Raw genomic sequence first — 9,304 nt, 5'->3', positions numbered from 1 at the left:
GGTAAATACTTTACAGGGTTACCTAGGCAACCAGAGACTGGAATGTCTGCTAGTGACCGACGATCGGCTTCAAAGCGATGTGCCTAAACATGAACAGCAACCTGACGAGTTGTTCTCTACTCCAGTAGCATTGAGGTTGGCAGCAGACCATGAGAACTGGACGGGTAACCAGCTCTGACGGGGGGCAGTTGGCTCAAGTTGCTGTTTAAAAAAGAAAGCTACGTATATGTTCTGTATATTTACAGCCATATACAGACAGTGCACTCTCTGAGAAATGTTGCCAGAGACACAAAAGTGCAGAAATATCAATATCAGTTGCAGAGGCAACGCCAGAGATGAAAAGGAGAGAGGTTTTCTCCTTCTGCATTAGTGGATCGGTGAACTCGCCACACACTGAGTGCACAGTCCTCAACACTTTTTTGTTTTGAAGTCTTTGAGTACGATCATTCTTTAAAACTGGCTGCACATGCTGATGAACGAGACATGAGGGCTACTTCACAAAGCACTAAACTAGAAGGTGTCACACATAAGGGCCCGGGGCCAGGATTGGCCCAGGAAAGACTCCATTCTGTCCCAGCGGACAGCTTTGGAAATGTGAAAGAGGGTATAAATTTGTAACATTTAACTGCATTTTCATAAATTCTACAGTTTTTCCTGCTGATAAAGGTCTTTGTGTTTGTTTCATTTTCTGTCAGCTTTCATGTTGACTTTTATCTTTCTTGGATGGATTTTATAATTTTTTATTATTTTATTTGTTCAATGTGTTAATTAGTCTGTGTATTTTTCTCTCTACCAGGAGCAGACAGACAGCGTGGACCAGGGGAAACGATAGAAAACCAGGTAAAGTGTGTTTGCATCGGCTGCACGCGTGTCTTAATTTTTCAGAGCTGTTTACATATTCTTTTATATTTCTTACAGCTATTTAAAAAAAAAGGAGAAGAGGAGCAACATCTGGACACTTTTTAAACCCAAATAAGAACTTTCAACATCAGTGCAGGAGGGACAGATGGATCCGGGAATCGTCCCCCTGTCCTGTCGCTCCACAGGGAGTGATGCGCTGCTGCTGCTGATGGTGGTGGTGATTTTACAAGTAGAGATGGCTCAGGTGTGTCTACTTGAAATGGTAGCTGGACAGCAGTGCCTCGCCCAGGAGTGTCAAAAAGTAAATGGAAAAAAAAGCCGGGCAACTGCTTGATGGAGGCTCGACCAGCGCCGTCCCTCCCAAAAACTACAGTCGTACTCCTCAAAAAGCAACTGGTCCGTGATGCTTGTGTATTACAGTTTCACAAGGAGGTTTTAAACACGTATTACTTGGTTTATTTGTAGAACTAAATCCCAGGAACAGGTCTGTGAACCAGTTCAGGTCATCATTAACCAAACAGGAAGGAGTATATCGTGGCCAGACGCTAAACGGGAACACTAGCAGGCGTTACCAAAGCAAGGTTCTCACATCCTGTAATCATATGAACAGGTGCACGTCAACCTGATCGTCCCTTTTAATAAGAACTCCGGGTCAAAGAGCAAATCGGTTCAAATATTCAGACACGAGTCGCTCGCTGGATGTTTTCTGTTAGTCTGTTATTTTTGTTCTTTTTGTCCTGTGCAGCATCCTGCTAATACATTCAACTTGGAAGATGTTAGCATACATTTGGAGTCTAGCCTGGTAATCACTCCTTTTAGCTCCGTTTTTGGTCTCCACCACCGTGACAGAGAATTAAAATGAAAAGGCAAAACCTAAAAGACAAACTGAAAGCAGCTGATACACATACTGCACTGGTCCCACTCTAGATTTGTTTTTTTGTGCTATAGTGTATCCTTAATAACAAAAATACAGTTTATATCAGTGTTGTGTTATATTAGCGTAGAGAACACGTCTGAAACACATTAATGTAAACACATTAAAGTAAAAAGGGCGACGCTGTGATGTAGTGAGCCTCAGTATGAACTGTTGGTTTTTATGAGGCTGTTTGTTTTCTTATTGACTTCGTTCTGCCTTGACTTAATTTATCAAAGCCTTTTTTTTTTAAATTTAGCCTGGATTTATTGTATTGTAGCGTGAGCTGCCTTTATTATATTCCATCCTGAGAGCAGATACTGCACAAATGGTTTAATCCATTGTGGATTATGTTATCAGCAGGCCCACCAGGATGTAAGCCTTATTTTCTCTTTCTAATGAGATGTGCCTTTCGTTTCTAAACGTGCTTGTGCTCGCACAGGTGCGTCGAGGCAAAGGTCAGATGGTAGGTGCTGTGATTCATTCTGTTTTCTGTATCAAGAATCGTTTACTGTGCAGAGCAGAGTACTGAGTGAGTTACATCTTTAAGGAAATAGTCTTATTGTGAATGTAACCTCTTAAAGTGAGTACGTGAGGATGGCCTAGTGCCATGGGCTGATGCAAGATGAGGTGTGTACTCATTTTCACTCTTTATCCTATCACTTTTGCGGCCATGCTAACTTTGCTCTTAACCTCTAAGGAAGTGGGCAAAAAGCCTATAAACACAGTGGATCATGTTGCTTGTGGCCATAATTTCGGCAGGTTTGCTCTGTGGTCACCAAACCAAAGACGTCTCTGGAACATTGCACTAACGTAGATCAGCGTAAATATGATGTTATATCAGAGTTTCGTGTGATGCTGTTATGTCATCAAATACAATATTTTAAAAATGTAAATGTAACGCTTTTCCATCATGATTCTGTAATGGTGATCCTGGTCATGTACCAATCAGATGGTTGGCGGTTCTAACCCCGGCTCTACTGGTCTGGAGGTAAAAGTATCTTTGGACAGGATGCTGAACCCCGAGTTCCCCTTAAATAAGGTTAAAAGCACTTAAGCATAGAAAAACGTGCTTACATGAAGGTTAAGCGGTGTCACAGGAAGTGCTCGCCACAACAGTTGGTCATGAGCAGCCGTTCCAGGCTCCTGTTGCTTAGGTAACCCTGTTGTATGTTTTTACTAACTTATCTAATGTCAGTCAGCCGTTTCCTGTGCTCTCATTGGTAGTCGCTTCTCTCGCTAATGTCCAGGCAGAGAAAAGTTTAACTCAGGACCCGCCAACTTTTCAATGTGTCTTTGACTTTCAGTCGTCTCTCATCTCCACGTCACTTTTAGTCACTTCCTGTGTGGACGCCCCTTAAAGAAAGATGTTATTAAGACGTTTTCCCCTGTGGTTAAAACTGTTGTTTTGATTGGCTGATGTTTAGCACCTGATGTAGTCCTATAGCAACAATGTTCGTATCAGAGATGTTTCAGTTATAGTCTGGATTTTTTTCGTCTTTTCTAAATCGTATTGAAGATGATGCAGGTGTCAGTGACTTAGTATTTACAACAGTCTCAGCAGCATCTGCAGCTCATGTTGCAGGACAGCGTGACAGTAGAGGTTCAGAGGCGAGCGATCGCTCCAGTTGAGTTGTGTGCAGACTGGAAGCAATTAGCAGCGACGTGGCGACCAAAAACTGTAGAAAGTGAATGCTACTTGGCAACTTCAGGAGATTACACGCAAAAGATGCAGGTGAGCAACTGAAACAACTACCAATGAGAATAAAGAATACCTATGACTGACATACTTCCTGGTAGCAAAGACATTAGGGGGTTACCCGGGTAACCATATCCTGAAATTACTGCTTGTGACCAATGATCAGCTTCAAAGTGATGAGCCGGTTGCGTCCTTTGTGGACGCAGTTTAAGCTTTTTGCTAGTTTCAGAATTTACTGCTGGATTGGCCCCTGAACTAACACCAACTTATTTTTTTACTTCAAAAATATGCAGCTGCCCCAAAACTCCAGTATTGGTCTCACCCAAGTCAAAGGTTTCCCACCTAGTCAGCATCACTGACTGCACCCAAAGTTTAATCATACAACCTGGGGAGAAGCTGAACTACTGAAGGATGTGTTAAGTTATTCTTTTTACCCCATAAAGACATTTTATAAGCTCCCCTGTACCTTTAATGACAACGTCTGACACCTCAGTGTGCAACAATAAAGATGTAGTTTGATGACATTTAGAATAGTTTCCAAGGGTCGCTGCAGAGGCAGAGAACACGCTCGCTATCTTCTGATGAAGATGAACTTCAAAGGTTATTCCTAGAAGATCTTAAACAGAAATACACAGTAAAGGTTGTAATTTTTTTACTTTTTCTACGATTACCACGTAACAGCTGATTCATGTGGTGGTTTAAGCACATTTTAAAGGGTAATTCCACCAGTTGTAGACATAAAAGTTTGTTTGCCTACTTGTTGTCAGTGTGACGTCATCTTTCAGTTTTTAGACCGTGACTAAAACCAGAAAGCAAAAGCCCCTCCCCTGAGTGGAGAGCCATGCAGATGTGTCACCCATTTCATTTTTTATTTATTTATTTCTTTTAAACATGCATGCACTTTTTGTTCTTGATATTATGGGTCTGTCTTTTTTCCTCGTTGTACAAAGACAAAAATAAAATCGACTAACACATTTTAAACCATGAAGTCGCCTCTTTTTGTGTTGTCCTGCACTGCATCGCCGCCGCATTGCATTGATTAAAGCCAGTGTCCGCTGACCTGCAGGCTGACGTCTCCCTCCCCTTCCCTCGTGCGACTGAACCATCCGTCTTCATATCCTATTCTGTCTCATTTCCTTCTTTGCTCACTGCCCCTCTCTCTCTCTTTTTCGGCGCCGTAATGAAAAGATGATTTGTCTTATTCATCTCAAGGAGGTAGTCTGTCGACCTCTGGCTCTCTATCATATTATTTCCACATAATGGAGATGAGATGGAGATGGAGGGGTGTTTTGAGCGCTAGACGGAGGATTAACAATGCTCGACTCCTTTTTTTTTTGTCTCCTCTTGACCTTCTGAGTCTTATCGGGTTAGGTCGTGCAAAAAAGACACAAAGGATGCCCGAGCTGGTGACCTTAAAAGAAAGGGCACAGGAGAGCTGAGGAAAAAGATACAAATCTGTTAATTCAGGTTATAACTTCACTCCGAACAACAGCCAGGATGTGATTAAACGAGGCTTCTGGGTGACACGTTGTTGCCGCTCGACAGCGCTGGATTGACGACTGACTTTCTGGCTGTTGACAGCGACCGGAGATGTTTACAGTGTGGTGGTGGGAAGGAACGAAACGGAACTACACTGGAGTCATGGCTCAAAGCTAACCCGCCCTTGATAAACGCAAAGCACAAAGAGGCCTTCAGAGTGTTAAACCTGTCAGGAAGGTTGTGCATGACGGGGCAAAATGCGAGTAAGCTGCACAAGAGCACAAATATGGACTCTTGTTGCATGTGTGTTTACTTTTGCTATTAGAGTCGAGGTTCGGTCTCTGCGAGGTTTTCACACCAACAAAACAACAAAAAAAAGGAAATCTCCTAATTAGGTATTCAAATAAAGAGAGTAAAGGTAATAACGCTGCTCTGATATGTCTTTTCTGCATGACTTCATGAGCAGTAAATTTATCTCAGGCGCTGAATTATTCAGGCCTCCGGGCGACAGGGCTCCCATGCTGATGCCAGGCTAAGTGCCCTACATCTTATCTTTGTCTCTGGCTATCAGCCAAGAGGACGGAGCTCAGGGGGAGAAACTTCTTTTATTTCCTTTCCTTTTTAAAAATTTTTTGGGGGGAAACAGATGGGACTAAAGGGAGGAAGTCACGTCGATGTTTCACAGCGTTTGAACTGCGTCAGGGCTTTAACTTTAAAAAGGTGATTCGACTGTCTTCATAAGTGTGCAGATGGCAGAAATGACCCTTTGAAACTTCAGAGCTATTTAAATGCACAGAAAGTGGAAATAAACATGAATGCTCCAATATATCATTCCAGTATCTGTATCATCAAATATATCAGCGAGATGACAGCTGCTGATGTGAAGATCAAGTCTTCAAAATATAGTTGATTTATGTTGTTCATTGTTCACAGACAGGCTGGTCTGCTGGGTTTCCCCCACACAACCATCTCAAAGGTTTTTAAGAGAATACGAGAAAAAGAGAAAATATCCAGTGAGCGGCAGGTGTGTGTGGGTGAAAATGTCTTGATGTTAGAGTTTAGAGGAGAAAGGCTGATGGGAATGCAACAGTAACTCAAATAACCACTCATTACATCCATAGTATGCAGAAGAGCATCTTTGAATGGACTACAGCAGCAGAAGACCACACTTAGTGGCACTCCTGTCAGCTAAGAACAGGAAACCAAAGCTACATTTAACCCAGAATCACCAGAATTCGACAACAGAAGATTAGAAAAATGTTGCCTAAATTTCTGTTGTGATATTCAGATGGGAGGGTCAGAATCTGAAAGCATGGATCCATCCTGCTGTTTACAAACCTACCTGAGTATTGTTGATGACCACGCCCATCCCTTTATGACCACAGTGTACACATCGTCTGATGTCTCCTTCTAGCAGGAGACCAGTAGAGCCAATCCAGTAGAGCATCGTGGGGAACAAGTGGTGGAGCAGGAGGTTCATATCATGGATGTGAAGCAGGCAAATCTGCAGCTACTGTGTGATGCCGTCATGCCAACATGGTCCGAATTCTCAGAGGATTGTTTCCAGCACCTTGTTGAATCTGTATATCTGAATAACTAAGGAGGCCAAAGAGGGTCAAACATGGTAGTAGCAAGGTGTCGGTAAGAAAGTGTGCGGTGAGTGTAGAACAGCGGTCTCCAACCTTTTTTGCACCACGGACCGGTTTAAGCCCAACAATATTTTCACGGACCGGCCTTTAAGGTGTCGCAGATAAATACAACAAAATAAAACCAGTACCGGTACCTAAAAAAAGAAGATTTATTCATAACACACATGAAACGACCCAGAAAAACTGAGTAAACGATAAAAACGATAACAAAATAACGCTAAAAACTGATAAAAACCCTGAAATCCATACATTTCACACTCAAACCTCAACTCTCGTGGCCCGGTACCAAACGACTCACTGGTCCGTGGCCCGGGGGTTGGGGACCGCTGGTGTAGAGGACAAAACAAAAAGCCAGATTGTTTTTAATTTCCAACAGTTTCTACAAGTAAAGCAGCTGCTTTTTAAGAAATAAAAACCTACAGCTGGAAAACCTTACATGGGATCTCTTTATGAAAACCTCCAGGTTGGTTTTCTAATGAAAGAGTTCATATTTAACTTTGGTGAAACATTAGTAGGTTTCCCAGGATGGGGGGGAGGTGGAGTATTTTTGGGCTGTTTTCTCAGACGTTTAAAAGGTTAAAGATTACATTCAGTGTTGACACTAATTTAGCAGGTTTATAGTTTGTTCACTGGGTTTCCAAGAGCGTGGGAGGATAAATCAACAGACTCACAGCTGGATGACCGACGAAATCCTACCTTAACAAAAGCGAGACCAAAAAAGAGAAAATCCCTCTTTGTGCTGTTTAGTGCGGCTCCAGAAACACTCATTGTGCTTGTAGCTGCTGATAAGTAAAGCACATCTAACTTTTGTTTAAACTCTTATCTCGACTCATGTTCATACAAGCCTAAAGACGGAAAGAATAAAACCTTCAAACCGTGAAACAAACACGAACGATGCTTTTATTTTGTCCTGTGCATTTTCCTTTAAGCTAATACTAAAGACAATAGCAACAGTTTTTTCTCTTTACTGCGAGGTGGATATTTTCTCTTTAAGTATAAATTTTCCTCTGAGATGAGGAAGTGTGTTTGTGTGCCGCAATAAAGGCTGACATCATTAACGCCAACAGAGCCTTGAGAAAAACAAACACGCTAACTGAGCGCGCACACCTCAGGGACTCTACAGCCGACTGCCTAATGGACCTGATAAAAACAACGCAGAGGAATCCGACACGCCGGTGCTTTTTATTTGTCCGCACTCGCTGTGTGGATGTACAGCACAAATTAACTCGTTGCGAAGCTACTTTTGAGCCATTATCTCGAGTCGCTCTGATGACGGGGAAGAGACGGTGAACACTACAGAGATGCGAGCTTGGCTTACAGCGTGTAGAAGACTAGGTGGTAGAAAAGTGACGTTCATTCATAGAAATTAACAACAATTATTTATGGTTCTGTGAGAAGTTCAATAACAGGCTCCGCGAAAAAGACCTTTTTCTTTCTGCTCCTGCTAAATGGGAGAAAAGACCTTCATCGGGATGAATGTTTGACTAAAGGAAAACCATTGAATGCACCTACCTCTGCTTTACAGGCAGATGGGAAATGTTGTTCACAAAGTGTAAATGCACATGTGCGAAACAGGAGATATACCTGTAATAAAAAAATTTATGTCTTGGCCCTGAGAGGTCAAACACACCAGCAACTAGAAAAAACGCTGCAGAAGCACACAAATCACGACTGAAGGAATTAAGAAAAGACAACAGCAGGAAGCTAATAGTAAACTTGTTTTACTGTTATATACACCATGTGACATGTTGTGTTTTCTAAGTTTTTGTCCAACTTGGGTTATGTTTTTCTCGCTTTTGTGGCTTTTTTCTATTTGCTGACATTTAATTAAGTTGCAGTGCGTTTGACCTCCCAGGGTCGCTGTGCTGTTTTCTTGAAAATAATCTTTTTAACTGCTAATAACAAACCAGACAGTATTGGAAAGGATCCTGTGTAGTAACTATGTGATTGACTTTGTGGACGTGGACGACTGGAGAGACATGAAGTCCAATACGTGGGCTGCATGCATAGTTTGTGTTGTTGGTGTAATTTACCCACCTTGACCTTTTGAAGCTGAACACAAAGAGCAAAAGGTGGATCTGACTGAAACCGAGGACACTGCACAGTCGCTGGCTAACAACTTGAAAATGAACCTTCGTTAACAATGAGTGCATCCCAAAACGTTGATTCGGTTTCTCTGGACGTAGCATTTTCAGTCGGAGAAACGTTTTGTCAGTCAAACAAGTGATGAGCAGAATCAACCTTTTGGGATTTACTTACCTGGATGACTGAGCATGCATCAAGACAAATGAGTGTGCACACATTCAGCCTCCTTTTTTGACTCAAACAGGGCGATTTGACAGCATTTTATTCAGTTTTGAAACTGCTGTTTGAGTCAATGAGCGAGAGATCATTCACTGGCCATCCTTTGCATACAGTCTGTAGCCCAGATATCCAGATAACCGGCCGCAGCTGTCTCGATTGGGACTTCCTGTTCTGCCCTCTGCTCACCGCGGTAAAGTGAGCCGTCATTTGTGAGCCGCGGTCAAGCCAGCCGCCTCCTATCCGCCACATAAAATTCCTTGCGCTTTTACACCAGTCTTTACGGTAGCGCCTTTTCGCTTTATATCCTGATTGAAAGCCTAGACTCGCGCGCACAAATTACAATGGAACAGCCCAATACAGCCATCGTGACAGTCTGGTTGCATATTCAAAAATTCATTA

The sequence above is a fragment of the Pundamilia nyererei genome, unplaced genomic scaffold (assembly GCF_000239375.1).
Source record: "Pundamilia nyererei isolate P.nyererei 1_Seehausen unplaced genomic scaffold, PunNye1.0 scaffold00327, whole genome shotgun sequence".
In the NCBI taxonomy this organism is placed as follows: Eukaryota; Metazoa; Chordata; class Actinopteri; order Cichliformes; family Cichlidae; genus Pundamilia; species Pundamilia nyererei.
The sequence above is the reverse complement of the archived record's forward strand: the minus strand, read 5'-3'. Positions refer to the sequence as shown.